At 41.3% G+C, this 20,320-nt stretch overlaps 1 protein-coding gene across 1 annotated transcript in view; it reads left to right on the top strand.

Annotated features, from left to right (window-relative positions):
- ascc3 (activating signal cointegrator 1 complex subunit 3) overlaps positions 1 to 20,320 on the top strand; it is a 141,740-nt gene that overhangs the window by 32,723 nt on the left and 88,697 nt on the right. The gene's annotated exons all lie outside the window — the stretch shown is intronic.

The raw sequence follows: 20,320 nt of genomic DNA, 5'->3' as shown, positions 1-20,320 counted from the left end.
ACTAATATTTTTGATTTCATTTATTTGATTTGACTGTCTTTGTGTGTGTGTGTGTGTGTGTGTGTACACTGTCTTTGTACACTGTGTTTTGAAGGCTGACTAATATTTCTGAGGTCAGCATGGGTTTGTGAATACAATGAGTATGTCCTTATTGACTGTGAATGTTGTATCAATACTACTGTGACCATATACAAACATAGTGTGAGTATACCTAAAACAATTTTCTCTGCTTTCTTTTTCGGCTCAAGCTTAATGTCATTATGGAGCTAATATACAGAGCACACGGCTATTCACAATATCTGCTGTAATGCCAATACAAATAGTTGTTTTCACATTTAACCAACACAAAGATAAGCTTGTTAATAGGTCACATCAAGAGGTGTTGGTAGGAGGATTTTTAATATTTGGACGGAGCCCAGCTAGCTGTGTCTTCATGCTCAGTGTACAGATATGAGCGTGGAGTCCTCCTCTCAGTCAGAAAATATGGTATAAGGTATGTCCCAATAATTCAAAGTATTCCTTTATTGCTGAAATTAGACACAAAGGCCAACATGAAACTTAACTAATACCTAGTTAATATGTTTTTTGCAAACCAGTACTTGATTTATGACCATTTGTTAGTGAAATATACTTCTTATTCATCTTATTTCTCTGTAAACATTGTTGTTCCAACATTCCCAGTACTTGGTAACATGTTGGGCCTCACACTATAAGGTTTTTACAGTAATTGCACTTTTGTCTTAGAAGCAGAGAAAATAGAACATACCTCTACCTGAAAGCTGAAAACGTTCCATAGTATGTCCATTGTTTACCCTACATTTGTGTACTTCCTTGTTATATTTCTCACACATCGGAGTGGAGTAGAGGACAGACAGGTGAAGTGACGGTAACGTCGTCAGTATCGCTTTCTGTGTTTTTGTCTTTTTAGCTGAGCCAGACCAAACATTATTTGGTTTTGCCCTAACTACTCTTTCAGAAGGAGCTGAACCAGTCAGGATGTTTGTACGTATTATGCAGCAGGATAAAGAGAAACATTCTGAATTTCTACAGTGAATAAAATATACTGAGAAGGTGTTTGGGCTGAAATGAAACTATTGTATCATTATGATTACTACAGATTACGCCCCAAAAAGCTTAAAGACAAAACTTGCGATAACTACAAAATATATTCTATTTCCAAAGCCTTTGTCTGAGCATTTAATTCCATTGGAAAATAAAACCCTATTGTTTAAATCAAAAGAACAGATTCAGAAAACTTTAAAATAAAATGTAATTAATTCAGAAATATAAACAAGTTATGACGACCTATGAACCAGCACAGACATGACAATGATCAACATATGCCCCAATGTTCTGAACAGACACATTACAAACACAAACAAAACATAACCACATAGCAAGATAACAGATTGCAGACTCCTCTGCTTACTCTGTTCTTTCCAAGACGGCTGTAACGTGAGCTGCTGAGTGCAAAACCTTGGATCCCTAAAATGTGGTTATGCTAAATAGATTGCATTTGTTCACCTTTTTTTCTAGTATTAGCAACCACTCAAAGCACTTCACCATTTCACACACCCATTCATACACTGGTGGCAGAGGCTGCTATTAAAGTTGCCGCCTGCTCATCAGGTCATCATGGGCAATAAACATTCACACACACACTCACTTATGAGCCCAAGGACATTTTGACATGTAGCCTGTCGGGGCCAGGGATGGAACCACCGCTCTCTTCCTCCTGAGTCACAGCCGTGCCTTATCAAACACCTGTGACAAAGACATATTTTCTAGTTCATCTATAAATGTTATTGTCCAAAATAATATTAGTGAACTGAAACTGTAAACTTAATATATTCTTAAAAGTGTTTGAAGATCTACCTTATTCTTATATTGAAAGAAGCACTTTACTAAAGTTGCCAGTGGGCAAAACTCCAGCTCAGTCCCCGGCAGGACTGTGTGTGTCTTTGATACTTGTCTGTTCAGTATAAAGACACAGGAACAGATCCTGATGCATTTTGTTTCCTGCTGAACCAAACTCACACCTAAAAGTGAATCCTAAAGCTCCCCTCTCGTCACTTAGAAAAACCTTTCTCTTACTTTATAATATACTGTAACTTAATAGCTAATTTGACACAATAAAGTTAAATAGCATTGGTTGTAAAGTATATAAATACTACATATAACCATGAATATTAATATATCGGTTAGAGGTATGTGAAACATAAACAATTAAATTGTACAATTGGATGCTGAGCAACTAGATGTAATTAGGTAACCAGAAAACCGATATTTCATTACTTTAACACGTATAACAATAGAAAAGTATAATAGAACAGCCCAGTATCCATTAATATTAACATTTAAAAGATAGATGGTCTAAAATTCCATCAACGGTCAATGCTGTAGTGTTACCATAGCAACCATTCCAGCTAGCCTCAACTTATATAGCTACTGGTGTTAGTTAACTTCAAACCCATGAGGCTGCAGCCTTCCATTAAAAAGTGAAGATATTCGGAGATTTTCTCCATCCCCTTGCTGATATAAAAACTGAACGTGTGTGTGAAAGACCCGACTCTCCTGATAAAAAGAACAAAATCAATACAATTACTGAGGGAAGACTGAGGTTGTTTGCTAGCTAGGTGGCAAACTCAGCATGCTAACATTAGCCCATTTTCTCCAAGGCAGAAGGTTAGCAATATCAGATCTCAACAGAATATACACATAATGAATTATATACAAAATAGAACTAGATACAACAATTACGTCCCAGAAAAATGATGAGCGGGGATTTTTTGTTGAAATACATGTGGTATGTTTATCATTAACCTGTTACATCTGCTCTCTCAGACAACCCATTTCAGTTAAATCTTTAGGCTTTAGTTATTTAAAACTTGTATTACGTACAAATGTTGAAAGGTGAATGCTAATGGTATAGTTCAGCAGATTCCAGGCTGTAGATCTGATACAACACTATGGGACCCTGATCCTAGGAATGGATTACCCAGATATGCATATCAACATATCAGCATTTTGCCTCCATGTCACTCTGTTCAGCTGCCAGGAGAGTTTGCTGATACCTGGGTGTATATATGGTCCCTGTTATCCTCCATCCCAGTGAACAGCAGAGGACTGTGGCTGTAATGGCCAGTGAGTGATGTTCCTTCTTAATGGAAGTGCTGTAGCTCTCGGCCGGCTGTCAACAGACACAATGACCCGTCGGTCTGACTGACACCTTGACTGACAAACCAACACTCACATTGGTACAAACATTCCCCCTAGCCTTTGGTGGCCATTATAAAGCCACCACTGGGCCGTATTATGGGGCAGGAGTCCAGTCTGCTCCAGCCTTTGGGGAGGAGGCATGGCAAGAGTGCGGAGGATTGCTCCACACACATCATTGTCTTTGAAAGGCTCTGCTCCCATCCTGTCTGCTGACGAGGACTCTGTTGTCCATCATTACTGCATCACTAGTGAAGATGCAGTGGTGCAAAAGGTCATCCCTTCTCCTCTGAATGCAGCCTTTTGTTTGATGAAGGCTCCAAAGTACAATATCCGTAATCCTCAGGAGCGTTTTACCACACATTACATTACATTACATTACATTACAGTCATTTAGCAGACGCTTTTATCCAAAGCGACTTACAATCAGTAGTATATTACATATCATTCACCCATTCACACACTGATGACACTACAGGAGACTAGTGTAACTGCTCACCTCTCTTAACCTTCCTGTCACTCATGCAAATGAACATCATCATAAACTAGATTTAGTTTTAGTGTGTGTGTGTGTGTAATTGCCTGTTTACGGATGGGAGTGTGTGTAATCATGTGCCATGACAAACTGATAAACCGACGGTTTAATCACATCTGCACTGTTGCTCTTGATGTTTTCACAGTTTCTGATACTGGCTCAGGTGTGTGTGTGTGTGTGTGTGTGTGTGTGTGTGTGTGTGTGTGTGCGTGTGCGTGTGTCTGCGTTTGCACTGAGTGCTAAGGTCTCTTCAATGCCTGTCAATCTCAATCCTCATCAAGGGGATGGTTGTAGATTTGACCGTTAATCCTTCCATTAGGCACAGAGATGTGTTCACAGAGACACAGAGTGCTGTAGTCAAATATTTTGTGTATATGAATAGCAGTGTTCATGTCTATGGCTTCTCTTCTTTGTGTTTAGATCATTTTCTACTTATGGGGGGGCTCTTATATCAGACTAGAATCTCAAGCAGCTTGGGAAAATTGTTTGGAAAGGTGTTGGGTCTGCTGTTCATGCCTCCAGGCCAAGAACAGCAGGACGTTTGCAAATTGTCCATCCGTCCGTCTGTCTGGTCCATTCTCGTGAATTATTTTTGGTACAAACTTTTACTTGCATTCAAGGTTCAACTGATTACTATTTGTTTGTGAACTGACAAAACACGTTTTTGGGCCATGTCTACAAAGATGAAATGATGACATTTTGGACAGACATGGATGTAAACTGCAACATTACGTAATGTTTTTGTTGAAGGTTCGCTCATCCAGGGTAGTGAGCATCAGAGATCTGGTTGACTCACCACTCACTCACACAAGCACACTTCTTTATTATTCCACATCCCCAGATTTTTTTTTAAACTTGCCTTCAGCCGTAACTGACTCAAGTGACATCATTGAGGAAAACGATCAGATTTTACACCGCTCTCTCTGGAGACACTAGAGGCTTTATACAACTTTTTCACATATCTAGTTGTACATTCATTCACTCATGACTACTGCTGCCATGGCTAAGTATGTACACTTTGAGTATAACACAGGTATATGCACTTTTGCTTTCAAATTTGTTCGGACAAAATATTGTACAAATAAAGTTTATTTTATCCATTATGAACCCCTGAACTGTCAGCTCACTAAGCCAGCTGGTATATGCCAGTTCCAGTCAGGCCAAAGTCTAATAAATAATCTGACTATACACGTAGCAGGTCCTCATCACTCCGGGCCCTCACAATGTCTGGACCTTTGCCTCGTTGCTCCCTCTCTCTTGTCCTCCGCGCAGGAAGAAAGTCTGCAAGCACTAAGAAGAACCAAAAACAGAGCAGTTTTTTGGTTTTTCACATTCTGTATTGAAATGGAAAAAAGATCAAATGCTACACAGATTACTTACTTCAACCCTTATTGATATTTTTATTGAAATTCTCATTAAATCCTTGCATAAATCAATGAATTAAACGCTCTGACAAAAAACACTAAATGTACTTATTGCTCATCACCACAGTGTTCCGCCAGCTGCTAGCCAGCCGTGAGTACTAGGAAAAATCCCATGTTTGTCGTTTATGTTCATAATGATCATTTTAGGGGAGTGGCTTTGGAGGTTGGCCTGAAGGGGCGAGTTGTCAGTGTTGCAACTTTTGGAACCAGGGCTGCTAGCTACTTTACTTGGAGAAGAGTCGGCAACAGTGGGCTTGGATATTAGGTCGGATCATTTTAAAAATCTAGCGTTCTCTTGCTAGTTTCTTAAGATAACCAGCCCTGCCTTTAAACAATAGAAACAGGGTTAAATCATTTTCCTGTTTATGGTAGTTGGATAAGAAGCACTGCCTTTCCATGGCCACCACCACCTGGTAATCAGCTTAGTAAAATGTGTAGCCTCTGTTCAAACTGATCTCAATAGGTTTAAACCCCATTTGAACCTCCACACTACATATCCCAGACTCTCTGTGGATTGCAGAGAGAACATAATGAGCAAATTTGGATTTGAGGTGTGTTAAGTCAGTGAAATGGTCGATAATAAACTCTGTGGTGTTGTTGAGTAAAAACGTATAACAAATGGCTAAGCAAGCAAAAGGGGTTGCAGGTGCTGCCAGGGAAGAGAGAGGGCCACACTGGAAGCCCTGCCTTTTATATCCTGTGCAGTACTGGGCCCAGGTGCTCTAGATCTGATTTAGGGACTGCAACCATGCTCCTCTGATGCCTTGAGCACAACACAGGTAAACCACACTTAACCTTTGCAGCACACACACACACAAACCTTTTTCAAACTCCCATTCATTTGGACATTGTGTGGATGGAGATAGACAGTTGTGGGTCTTGTCTTGAGGAGTTGGTTCCTGTACTGTGCATTGGACCACACGTGTATTCAGCAGTGTTTGTTCAGGTCTTGTTTGTTTGAGCTGTACTCTGTTGCTCCACACTCGTTATTGACCCATGGTTTTAAGGCTACTGTTAAATCTTTATACTGTTTTGATAGCTATTATATCTGGGTTGCCACAATTCTGAAGGTTCTCCAATATGTTAACAATATTTGTCTTTGGACTCAGTGTTGTTTGGCACTTTTCTGATCAGAATTGTGATGTAAAAGTTATTTTAACCCCAAGCGTGTTTTCTACTAGGTGGTGGGAAATAAACATCCAATACAGATGAGTTTATGACTTTGGGGTTCTTTTGGTCTTCTGAGTTATTGGCATGTTTTGATACATCCTGCACAGTCTAAGAAAGCTAGGTCTATTTGTTCCATCAGCTGTTTGAACTTGAAGGCTTCCGCCTTGATCCAGACTCCGGTGCCACTATTTAAACAAGGGCTAGGTGCTGTTAGCAGGAACATGTTTGAGTACATCTCTGTAATATTGCAACACAGCCATTACATGTCATCCTCATAGCCATTGCATTTGGGTTTGCACATTTATCACAGTATTATGTTTTTTTTTGTTTTTTTTTTATAAAACTGAGACTCCAGATTTAGAGGACAGTTGAATAATCTAAGTCATCTTTGAGATGAGTATAAGGATAAATCAGTGCCGGGACCAATTTCAACACTTTGTTATTGCATGGTTTTCCATTGATTGGGATAATTTAGGATGCATTTATATAATGGGAGCATCTGTCTCTTAGGAGCTCATTTCCTGGAAAAGACACAAAGCTATTAATGAATGTCACTGTTTGATTCATTGATTGTGCTGTACATAGATTCCAACTGTTTTCGTGCAGTCTATCAGACATGCAGCCATTCCTGAATTCCTGTTCTAGCTTCTCCCTGCAAAGACTTCAACTTAAACAATCTGAATGGCAGATGAAGTAAATTCTCTGAGGCTCCATCGCTTTCTTCTCTCACTCTCTAACAGGCTTATCTCTTCTTCTCTCAGTTTCTCTCTGGCTCACCAGCAGTTTTCCCTTCATCTTTGAAAGTCCCTGTGTAACTGATATAGATTGATATGGAACCTCTTCTGCTGAGCGATGTGAATTAGCCTCAGTCAAGCAGCGCCTCTATTCATTAACTTAAGCCTGGGCAACTCTGGAACAAAGTGCCTCACTCCTCTAAAGCGCCGGCACACAATGCCTAATAAGTCTTTATGTGCTATTAGAAAGGCTTTGAAATGCAGGCTGAAAAGTCTGACGCCCCCCTCCCCTCCTCTTCCCGTGTACACTGAGTGCCGATTGTCATTTATTGAAAGCTGTAATAGGAAACAGGGCTGTGCGCGCCTCTGTACGCCTTTAATAGCTCTTTGAAACATTAAAAGTGAGGAATTTATTAGGGTGCTTTTTAACTAATGAATCAGGTCGAGGCGTCCAACGCTTGCCTCTGTGGTAAAAGCCTTCCTAATTTATTCTGAATAAATCTGTTACTCAGTGTGTTGTGAGTGAGAGCAAGTGCCAGACGTGAGTAGCACTGATGGACCAAACACGCACAGTAACGTACACTACCACTGGTACAATGTTGATGTACCTCATAATACCAAGAGCAGAATGGACACTGGAACTCAAATATAGACCGAAGCTGTGATGCTCACACAACTGAACTATGAATTGATCCACTCTAGCTGCTAACACGTTCTGAGAAATGACACATTCCCACAGGGAGCAGTCTGTAGAGGGAGAGGGATTAAGGACACAGGAAGCGGCGCTCTTTAGCTGCTACAGGAGAGCCTCAGTGGGCGTGGGTGGGTTGAAAGGTAGAACTAATGAATGAGTCTTCACTCCTAATTTGCGCTCTATACTGTATAATTCGGATGCTTGACACTTAAGAATTGTCCTTATACCACAATTTTCTTTCTTTCTTATCAACATAAATAGTGTTTTCATGATTCACTAATTGATACCAATTGCCTCTACCATTCGGCTGTGTTGTCGCCATCAATGAAACCAAACACTACCCAGGACAAAAACAAAAAAGAAAAGAGATATTGCCCTGTGAGCTACTTGACAGCTTTTTATGTGAAACATGTGCTGTAGGCGTTGAGTTTCACTAAAAACAGAACTAGAACTGGCTAGGGTTTGTGAGGAAGAACAAGTCAAGGCAATTTTTATTTATACAGCCCAGTGTCATAAATTTGCCTAAAGTGGCTTTACAATGTGTGCAGCATATGACGCCCTCTGACCTTTGACCCTCAATTGGGATTATAGGGAAAAAACAATTCTGCATGTTACTCTAGATTAACTAAATGACCCCAGTATAGCCTTAATAAATTATGAAAAAGAAAGTATTTGCACATACATGACCATCTTTATATGATTCTCGAAAATATGAACAGTCATAGGAGGCACTTATATTATTACCAGTAGGTTGATTTTAATACCAAACATGTTGAAATATGCCAATTGTCAAAGCCTATCCAGAAGTGATGCGCAGGTCAGGGATTTTTAATGCCTGACAATCAGCCCTGCCCAACCTTCAGAAAGAAGCTGTTATCAACCGATCCCAACCTGCAAACCGCCATCTTTATGCATTGTAGCAGCACAGTTGTAAGGACGGAGAGACATAAACTGAGAGATGCAGTGCTCTCCAAAGTGCACGGCGCTCCTCGGAGCTTCTCCCGTGGGAAGCAGCTACATCTACCTCGAGTCCAGTAGTGGGAAGATCTAGCTAAATAATTTTGTTGTTCTTTGTTGTTGTTGAATAACAGAATGACAAGACATGACCTCCCTGTCTCTGACTGTCTCTCTCTATCTTTCTCACACACACAGACACCCTCACACACACTTAGACGTCCGTCCTGCCCACAATTATAATGTATTAACAGGCGCTTCTTCTTCTTCTTGTTAAAGTGACACCAGCGCTTTTCCGACCAATGAGAATTTTGTCGGACAAGAAGTAATCGACTGACCGACTAGAATGTTATAAGCAGGAGGGATGCTAGCTCAAGTTATTCTGGGGGAAGAAACCCTGCATAACCAGACCCAGCCCTGCTTTGAAAGCTTTATATGTGGAACTTTATTAGTTAGTCTATAGATGTGTAAGGTCAAAAAAAGGCTACTGTTTGAGAAGATATGGGATGGGATTGCAGTGACTCTCTTTTTTTAATGATTAAACAATAATCATTTAGCTTCCAGCATTACTTCCTATCTTCCCGTCCTTAACGCCCATCTTATCCACCTCTCAAATTGGAAGCTTGATATGTTCAATCATCAGGGACAGATGCGGTCGGGCTCTCAGCTGATGGGAACAGGTGAGCAGGCCTGGTTCTGTCGTCATTCCAGTGTGTTCCTCCATCACAACCCTTTCTCAACATGCTTTGATTCTCCGGGCTGTTGACAGCTTGCCCTCTCCCTTTCCTGTGCTGGAAGCAGCCAGTGGATGAGCACAGGCCTGCAAACATGAGGCAGAACTGAACAGCCCTCCATCCATAATTAATCCACCTTAATTGCATTTCCTAATCCAGTTTTGATGTGGTTCCCCCACAGCACACAACTGTGGCTCTGTGTGTTTGCTTAGACTTGCTAAGCAGGAGCTGCGAGTCTTCAAGGCTTCTTCGAAGGATTCAAGGGTTCAAGAATTTAACAATCCTCTCTGATGGAGAGGCAGCACACAAGAATAGATCCCCTTAAAAATCTACCTATTGTCTGTCAGCCATTAAAAAAGGTGTGTGCGTTATGCTTCTGTCAGTCTCTTACTAAATTAGACATGTCATTTTTTTCTTCATATGTCAGTGCCCGATCTAAATTTAGTTTTTTCTTAAATCAAATTTGATTCACTGGAATATTGTTAGATTAACACTAAATTACATGCAATCAAATATATTATATATGTTATCATATAAAATAGTATTTAGATTAGCATTTTGCCAGGGTTTTTGTGTCAAGTGGTAAAATATTACTAATGACCTTTCTCAGGCAGCCTGACAGTTTTAGTTTCAGGTTTTCCTCTGTGGAAACAGTGATATGATTGTAATACTTATTAAGATTCATTCATTTGAAGAAAATGGAACCAACTGAAACAATCCTCAAGTGTTTGATGACATGGGCAAGGGCATTATATCTCTGCCTACATTCTTCATCAATGTTTTTGCTTCAGGCCAAGTTACGAATGTTTGTAGTCAGATTCAAATATATCTTTCCAAAAAAACATTGAATGGACTCATTAGTGACCTCGCAGTAGCCTGTGGGTTAATCAGCTGCTGCAACAGATTTTTTAGGATGTCTAAGAGTTTCAACAATCTTTTTACACTTTTTTGTTGTTGTTTTTTTTACCTCTAAGATCCATCAGTCCGACTTTTCCTACCTTGATAGAGATCCTTGGTCTTTGGGTATCAGCAGATACCGAGTACCGATCAGGTACCAAAGTTTAATTCATGAGCTGTATGGCTCACTGTGTGGGAGTGAATGGGATCATTATAGTATGTGTAAGCCAACATCCGGCTCATCCTATCTTTGTAAAACAAAATGTAACAAATTAATATATAGATTTAATTGTACTGAATTGTTAATGTAATGGTATCTGATACCAGATTGGCCCATTGTCACCATAACCCCGATCCAGCTAGTGAGTATCGGACTGATATTGGTGTCGGTGCATCTCTAATAAGACCTGTCCCTTTTGATTTTATCCATATTAATCCATAATATATAATAATTTGGTAAATATTAATCCTAATGAGCTGTGTCTCTCTGAGCTCCTACCTTAGTTGGTTCCTCATGTCCATGCAAGAGCGGTTCTTTCCAAATAATGTTTTGAGTATTTTAAAAAAGCCAAAACTCTTTAATATATGGGTCCACAACATTTGTTCCTTGGTATAACTTCTCACTAGTAACAGTACATTTTTATAATCTTGAGAACCATATATTTTGTATTAAATGAAGGAGTTAATCAATGAATCAATCAATGAATCAATCAAAAAGTCAATCATAAACATGAACACGTAATAACTTTAATATTAAAGCTGATTTGAGTGCAATTTAAATTGTAGCCATGATTTAACTTCATTCTATATTTAACTGTACTATTATATTTGATTATTCCATTATTAACACTGTCTAGGAAATGAAAGTGTTGCTGTCAGATTTATTTAGCTGCTGCTAATTAAGGTGTTAATTATGCCAATTGGCTGAAGCACAAAATACGACTCTTGGTTGATGTATAGTTTCTATACTGCTGCAGGCTGATGTGTTCTTTAGGCTCGACCACAGAACTTGTTTTTGAGAAAACAGAGCTGCTCTCTGTCATTTGGAAGTGTAAAAGATAGATAGTGGACTGTAGAGTTTTACTCTTTCTGTCCATGATGATTGATCCAGATTGATTTATTTGACAGTTGTTGAAATTTCAAACACATCATATTATCAGTTTGTCCTGTCAATATAGTAACTGCTAGGTACTATATTGTCTGATGTCAAGTGGACAGTTATGTAGGAATAATTAAAACAACGTTATGGGAAATTCTTTTCTTTACTCTAATAGAAAACGTAAGTACGCCAAAATGACTAGCTTTACGGGAAAAACATCCTTTTATACACAGTATAACATGATGGAAATAATAATGCAACCTCCTCATGTACGCACATATTTGATGAAGCGTCTGGAGACCACGAGATTACAGCTTTCCACACAGTAAACGGTAGCTCTCTGTATAGAGTATAGAACATCTGCAGTGAAAACAATCATGTCGTCACTTTCTAATCTATTTTAACAAGAAACACTTATTTAAATTACTAGAAGACGAAAGACCCAGTTTCACTGTTTTATAAGGGTTTATTATGCTTATTTATATTTCAAATGTTGATAACTATATATACAAAGTTATAATAAGGTTTGTTGATTTATAAATGAAACTAATTAGTGCTATGTAAGCTGCAGGGTGGTCTGTACTGTGTTTGTCGAAGGTTGGGGGGGCCCAATGCTTTCGGTGCTTCTTCAGCAGATGCTTCTGGATGAAATGATGGATTACCTCACTCTTTGCTATCTCCATCCTCCTCCCAGCTCTCTCTCCCTTCTTTGAGCCCTCCCCCCTCTTCCTCCCCCTCTTCCTCCCGCTGCTGAGACTCTGTAGGGAAATGAATGGGCCTCCTGTTTGCTGCATCCGCATCTCACTCCGTCAAACTCCATGGTGCATCTGGTGCGAAGGGTTGGTGGGCATGTGTGTGCTCAGCCTGCACGTGGATCCATAGGATTGGCTCTGGGATTTATGTGTGTGTGTGTGTGTGTGTGTGTGTGTGTGTGTGTGTGTGTGTGTGTGTGTGTGTGTGTGTGTGTGTGTGTGTGTGTGTGTGTGTGTGTGTGTGTGTGTGTGTGTGTGTGTGTGTGTGGGGGTTGTGTTTGGCCAGGTCATTTAGTACTCTGCATGCAGGCTTGGAGCAGGCTGATAAGCTGTTTGCAAAAACTGGCAATTAAAAGTTGATCAGGCTGTCAATTCAAATGGAATGAAATGGAACCAGAAAGTAATTAAAAGGATGGCATCAAAATGACAACAATTATATCTCTTAGCTTCCCATTACCGATTCACAGAGGAATTTAATTAGTTCAGGAGCTCATATAGTGGCTCATACAGTACAACACACAACACACAGTAACAGAAAATAGCAGCGACCCAAACAAACCTGGTGGCTGCTCTCACGGACTGGGCCGTCTCCGCCTAACCATTAAACCTACAAACTGGGAGGCCAACGGATATGGACAACACTGGTGTTTAGCTGTTGCTGTAGAATCATTAGTACGATATATGTGCGCCCAATTAGTGTGTTTTAAGTGGCTGGTGGATTGGTGGGATACTCCCAGTCCTCCCAGTTTGCCCATATGGCCGTAGGCTGTGTATCCACTGTGTTAATGAGCCTGTCAGCTTCCATCCCACTCAGCATTGGCCCAAGACGGGCTGATGGGCATCTTCTTATCTACACCGTTTGTGCTGCTTACACTTTATAGACAGCCTAAAAAGCTAACTCCCTCTGTCTGCTGTGTGTATGTCTTTCTACAGAAACACTCAATCTTCTTCTACACAGCCACAGATCGCTCCAGTATCTTCAGGGTCCAGAAACTGTTATGCAGCAAGTCCTGCTGGAGCCAGCTGGGTTTTTAGAGATTGGTTCTGCCCCAGACTTCAACAGCTGCTCTCATTAAAAACTTTATTTAACTCCGCTGCTGAAAGGTTGACCACAGATGTGTATGGTCCTATAATGGCCAGCTGGGCTCTGCAAAGCTTTCACTCCGTGTTTTAAATGCCGGGTCCTCGCCATAAATTGTGGGATGCTTTCGGCTGAATACAGCCAGGAACCTTCAGCTGCAATGATGTGAATTGATTTGCAATAAAGCAGCAACTTGGTTGTCATAACTGGTGCATGTTGTAGTTCTAGGGACGAGCGTCAGAGTTCTGATTGTAGAAAACACTGAGCTACTGGAGTCGTATACTGGAGAGCTGTATCTGGAGAAAAGAGAACAATGAGCCAGTTGGCTCTGGATGTGTTTTCTTTTAATCTCTCTTTGATAAAGTATTCTCAGCTCCTGTCAACTTAATAACTTTGTGTCCAATGACAACCACAAAATACACCCTCAGTATTTACCATCAAGGTCAACTCCTTTCACACAGTCTCCACAAAACATAATGTAAAACATGTTAGTGCATCTTAACCTTTATGCCATCTCTAATCATTGTTGATTAGTTAGATAAGATGTGATAATTGGTTATTACATTACATTACATTACAGTCATTTAGCAGACGCTTTTATCCAAAGCGACTTACAATCAGTAGTATTAAAGTCTGCATGGTGGCAACTTAAAGGAGCACTATATGACGTTTGCTATGTACAGATATAGAAGAGTAATTTCTACCTTAGAATAAGTCTCTCTCTCTCTCTCTCTCTCTCTCTCTGTTGTTATCAGGGCTTATCTGTGATTTGCTGACATAGCCGTACTGGCTGAGAATGCTTTTAGTGCATGTCAGTGCATGTGAGCGTGCTCCACTGGTTAGTTCACAGCAGTCCCTTTGCACTGCTCTCATACGGCGGTTACAGCTGATAATTGTTAGCACAGTAAGCTGCAGGATCAGGCGTCGCCATGTTGAGAGGTGTTGAGAGGAAATGGAAATGATCCCTACCTCGTATACTGCACCTTTAAAATGTTTGTCCAAGGTTGTCCAAATACCATTTTACAGGTTAGATTTTTAGTGGTATTTCCAAACTAATAGACAATGATTTGGTTTTTTTCTGTCAACAATGACAAACTTTGTACAACTGCATTTCATCAAGACTCGTGTTTTAGAGGTCGCCCTGGTAGTCTGGGGTTTGGGCACCAACCATGAAACACCACATCTCCAGTTTGCTTCTGCTTTGTCTATTTCTCCTTCAGTGTCCTTTCACTTTACTGTCTGCTATCATATTAAGACATGAGGTACCCTCCAAAAAGTTCTTTAATTGATGACGGTTCTAAACTTTGCACTCACCCAATTACTGAGGTCTGGGAACATGGCAACATTGTTACAAAAAAAGATCCAACAGGTCACGAAACACGAGCAATCAGATGATCAAACAGTTTGAAAACTGTTCATCCACGGTATTTTAACCACTTTATCTGGAGGTCCAACTGAAAGTGAGTGCACCTAAAGTGCTTGTTTCAACCCCTACAACAATAATCTGACCACTTGCCTTGTATGTCACAAGGCTTTCTCCTCCCTATTCTCTCTCTGCTCTCTCGCTGGTTCTGTGCTTTGCGCAGCCCAAGACGATTGTGATCGATTTAAAGACGTCCAAACAAGTTAGAGCGTTTTTCCCCCATACCACAATGATGTTTGGATAGGACGTCGCCTGATAGAAAAAGATGAAGCTGTGAACATAATTGTCAGATATTGTACTTTTCATTTAAATGATTTAAAACTTTACATCAGATCAGGGCTCTATCTTTGTGCTACATTATCTGTTTTAAAACACATTCAGTGTTAATTCTACCAAATTCCTTTTTTTAAATAAAACCATAAATGTAGCAATTAATGTCACACTAAACATGTATCCAGATAGAAACAGAGACGATACAGAAGGCTCATCCATTATTGTTTTTACTGATTTTCATTAAGTTTGTACTTTCCCAGGTGTAAAAGGTTGTTTCCTATTGTAAACAGGCTAGTTATGACAGCTAACGACCTGCCCTCACTTACTAATGGGAGGGAAATGGTGAGAAAAAGTTAAGGACAGGCTCATAGTGCTGCAGATTAGCCAAAGGCCTTCCCAGTCATTAAAAGAGAATGTGCTGTAAATAGTATTTTCATAATTTGATTTTCACCTGTTTTTTGCTTTCTTTTTTTGTTTTTAAAACATTTAAATTCAAAATACATACATATTGATTCACTATATTTGTATTTCTTAGTAAAGTGTCAAAATAATGAGCCCGCTCACCTGCACCACATAGGAGGAGCGCCTAGGGCCACTGAGGAGCCGGACACATTCAGTGCAGTTTTACCACCAGGTCCTGTGGAATTCTTGATGAGCCAGAATTTGGCTAAGCGGGGTCCGACCTATACGTTAACACCTGCGTGATGCCCATCGCAGTGCAGTAACTACCTCCCCACAACATCACACCCTCGAGACAAGTTTTGGCAGGCACAGCTGGATCTCCAATTGGAGGATCTGTGTGCATACATTAGCATAACAATGAAGCCGGAGAGGTTTTAAGGAGAGAATAAAAAAGCACTGAAGATTTCCAAAGATCATTAAATGATGGCAACTTTCTATTTACAACATGTATGCTTTACCTCAAGGTGAATTCCGGGGCAGGCATACATTTACATGAATTAGCATGTTTAAGGAGTGTGGGGACACTGGCTTTTCGGTACAAACAGACAAAGTCGATAAATCAAAATGAGGGCCAGCCGCTCAAGTGATTGTTGTGCCTCTCTGGTCACAGGAAGGAGTGTGCAGAAGCCTCACAAAACACAGTGGAGCTCAGTGGTCCATAATTCAAAAATGAATATTTATAAGTAGGAGCTCAGTGGACTTGGCCTTGGGGGAAATAATTGGGTAGACGGGAAGAGACTGGAATCACACCCTTGTTCAGAGAGAGTAAAAGAAGTCCTGCAGTCATTATGAAGATAGTGTGCTTCAGTGACATCCATACTGTACCTTAACTTGTTCAGTTATGGAACAGTGTGAATGCCAGTAACCCTACGTTACTGATAGAGGTGTATGTGAAATTTGAGATATTTGGAGACCTGGACTGTGTTCCCACTACAAGTAGCTGATTTCTGGCCAGCTGTAGCTGAGCATAAAGCTCCAAATACATCCGTTGAGTAATTAAGCCATGCATCTATAACTAACTACAATGCATTAATCACGTACAAGAGGCTGAATAAGATATAAGGCTTAAAGTTTTAAGACGAAAACACGGACAACTCCCAGACCGGACTAGGCTGTGGTAGAGACCTGTCAATCACAGTAAGCCCGCCCTGAAGCATACCCTGCTTTATGGTCTATTTGACTCTAAATGGACCATAATTTACTAAATGAACATCATGCTGTATTGAAGAAGGCTGGAAACTAGAGATTGAGACCATAAACTCATGTTTACAATGTTTACTGAGGGAAGAAATCAAGAGAGAGTCATTTTCTCATAGACTTCTATTCAACCAGAGGAGTCGCCCCCTGATGGACATTAGAGAAAATGCAAGGGCCAGGGCTGCCCATTGTCACCAATCCTGTTTGTGATTTTCATGGACAGGATTTCAAGGCGCAGCCGGGGGAGGAGAGTTTCCGGTTTGGGGACCTCAGAATCGCATCCCTGCTTTTTGCAGATGATGTGGTTCTGTTGGCTCCTTCGGAACGTGACCTTCAGCACGCACTGGGGCGGTTCACAGCCGAGTGTGAAGCGGTCGGGATGAGAGTCAGTACCTCCAAGTCTGAGGCCATGGTTCTCTTCCGGAAAACGGTGGATTGCACCCTCTGGGTTGGGAGTGAGTCACTGCCCCAAGTGAGGGAGTTCAAGTATCTCGGGATCTTATTCACGAGTGAGGGTAAAATGGAGCGGGAGATGGACAGGCGGTTCGGTGCAGCGTCAGCAGTGATGCGGGCGTTGTACCGGACCGTTTTGGTGAAGAAGGAGCTGAGCCGTAAGGCAAAGCTCTCGATTTACCAGTCCATCTACGTTCCAACCCTCACCTATGGTCATGAGCTTTGGGTAGTGACCGAAATAATGAGATCGTGGATACAAGCGGCCGAAATGAGCTTCCTTCGTAGGGTGGCTGGGCTCAGCCTTAGAGATAGGGTGAGGAGCTCAGACATCCAGAGGGAGCTCGGAGTAGAGCCGCTGCTCCTTCGCGTCGAAAGGGGCCAGCTGAGGTGGCTCGGGCATCTGATCAGGATGCCTCCTGGACGCCTCCCTTTAGAGGTTTTCCAGGCACGTCCAACTGGTAAGAGGCCCCGGGGTAGACCCAGAACACGCTGGAGAGATTATATATCTCGTCTGGCCTGGGAACACCTCAGGGTTCCCCAGGAGGAGCTGGAAAGTGTTGCTGGGGAGAAGGACGTCTGGAGGACCCTCCTTAGCTTGCTGCCCCCGCGACCCGGCCCCGGATAAGCGGAAGGAAATGGATGGATGGAGAATGCAAGCTTAGGGCTTCACTTGGTTCTTGGACAGCAGATGAATCCCTGTACAGGTCCCGTTACTGTTGTTGAATATCCTCATAAAAGCCTCAGTTGGCTCTAGGCTAACACAAATTCCCTCCTTATGATCAACATTTGTCAAGGTTCATACATAGAAATGGAACAATTACAAGAAGCACGGTTGCACTGTCTCCAAAAGCGGTTTCATAATGCTACTTATTGGTTTCAAGTCAGAAGCCCTGAACGTGATTTAAAAACTCAATTTGTTGGCTGCAGAAGCAATGGTGTAATCATTTTTTAGACATCATTTCTGAGCTGTTTGAATTTGCATCCTTTCAGATAATATTTGGACTGAACAGGAAAACTTTGAATGGCTGTAATCATGCTTCTTGTCCATTTGCATTTGAAAGTGGAGCTGTTGTCTAAGCAGGGATGTCGGATGCCCATCCCATGCACATGTAGCCAACTTTTTGTTGACCATGCAAACATCATGAGTTTCACTTTCACTTTCTATGGGGAATAACTTAATTACTGGCCGTGGGCATTGCTGGAAATCATCAGTCAAAACAGCAAAACTACCGCAATGTATACATCAGTGGGGGTTCCAAGCTGCTCATCAGAAGCCCTCTGACCCCACACAGCACCTAGCTGCAACCACAGCAGCTCTGCACTCCTTCCAGCTTAAGTGGACTCTAATAAAGTTGCTCTTTGATGCATTAATAACCTCTTTCCCCTGCTGGGCTGTGGGGCCAGCTTCCGAACAGCACCCCGCATATCCTCGGCTGACATGCACTCTTTAATTATTTCTTTCTATGAGTGTTGGAGCGAAACGAAGGGAAGGGGAAAGTGATGACATACCTCTAATGAATCCTTGAATAAATAATACTGCTGTCTAAGCTTAAGGCATCCGCAAGCAGCTTTACTGGGAGAGAGGTGGAACGCAGAGGAAGTAGGAGAAAGGGTACTCTGATGGAGAAAACATGAAAAATAGATATGGAGGTAGAGAACACACCTGGAACTGCAGTGACCTCTAGTGTATGAGATTCTACCGTCTGACTAGTTTTCCAGTGCGTAATATTCATTTCACTCACTCAGGATTAAAAGGAATCAAACTTTACAGTGCATGACAGAAGATGCACTTCCACTTGTTAAATCGTATGTTGCTGTTGATGTTTCTTGCTTGTGTTCCTGCCCTGTACACAAAGTAGTTGTGTCACAGTGCCACTCACTGTTACAGGCCTCCACTACACCAGAGAGACCAAAAAGCAAAGAACAAACAGAGTGAGTGTGTTGTGGTGTTCATCAATGTCCTCAGGCTGAGTCGAAAGGTGTTCTGATTGAACACCAAAGGGTACGCAGGGATAAGAAATGACAAATTCATTAAAGAGAAAAGTCACATCCATATCTTCTCATTAAAGAAATTGATGGAAGCACATATTGATTCAAAGTTTATTTGGCCAACATCTCAGAAGCTTTTTTTGGTTCCGCAAATCAGCTCCTCATGTCGTTACTATTGAACCCGAAATATTTTTGAAACTGTTCACACAATTCCCACACTCACTGTATTGTGTTGAACTGAACGTGTTTGCACTCATCTGTGCTTATGCAAACACATTCATTTTGTGTGGCATATGCTTTAGGAGCGGGATAAAGAGGATGATAGAAATCACAAATACAATAATTCATCTCAAGATTTTATGGTACAATTTCCAATGTCACTGCAAACAATCAGTTTAACGAACATGTGATTATTGGAGGGACACTAGCAGTATAAGCTTCCTTTTTGCCTTTTCTAACAAGTTTCTCTTTGATTTCTATGAGTGAACACATATCAGAGCAACACCAGAGGAGCCTGCATGCTGTGAGCTGCAGAGAACACTGACCTTTGAACAGTGAACATTACAGTACTTCTATTTTTTTTTGTCTATCTGTTTAAATCAACATATTATTATTCAAAACGTGGAAACCTGAAGGAAATAGTCCAAGCTAATGTTTCAGAGTTCCCCGTCCGTCCATGCCATGAAGAGAATCATATTTAAAGGAGGTGATTCACCTGTGCAGTAGCTGGATGTTTTCGCTCTCTCTCTGTGTGTGTGTGTGTGTGTGTGTGTGTGTGTGTGTGTGTGTGTGTGTGTGTGTGTGTGTGTGTGTGTGTGTGTGTGTGTGTGTGTGTGTGTGTGTGTGTGTGTGTGTGTGTGTGTGTGTGTGTGTGTGTGTGTGTGGCCCCAACTGTCCTTCACAGTGGCCATTTCTCTACTTATCAGAGGCAGTGTGAGATTGAGGGCCATCAGCCGCACTCTGTTGCCATAGTGAAGGCAGAGGGAAGGCAGCCTGACTGACAGCTGATCCCGCCACACACATTTTCTCTCTGCTCCTCTTTCTCTGCAATCTATTCATACTTTGTGTCACCGACATTTTCTGTAATGGATCGCCCGGCTGTGTTACATGTCAGCGCACAGTGTGTTTCTGTCACCAGTGGGGTCAACTGGGCAGCCAAATACTGTTAAATGCCCCCAAATGCGGACATTACCCCATAGTTCAGAGAGGGGCTGCACAGAAAGTTGAATATTG

The sequence above is a fragment of the Anoplopoma fimbria genome, chromosome 20 (genome assembly GCF_027596085.1).
Source record: "Anoplopoma fimbria isolate UVic2021 breed Golden Eagle Sablefish chromosome 20, Afim_UVic_2022, whole genome shotgun sequence".
Classification (NCBI taxonomy): Eukaryota; Metazoa; Chordata; class Actinopteri; order Perciformes; family Anoplopomatidae; genus Anoplopoma; species Anoplopoma fimbria.
The sequence above is the reverse complement of the archived record's forward strand: the minus strand, read 5'-3'. Positions and strand labels throughout refer to the sequence as shown.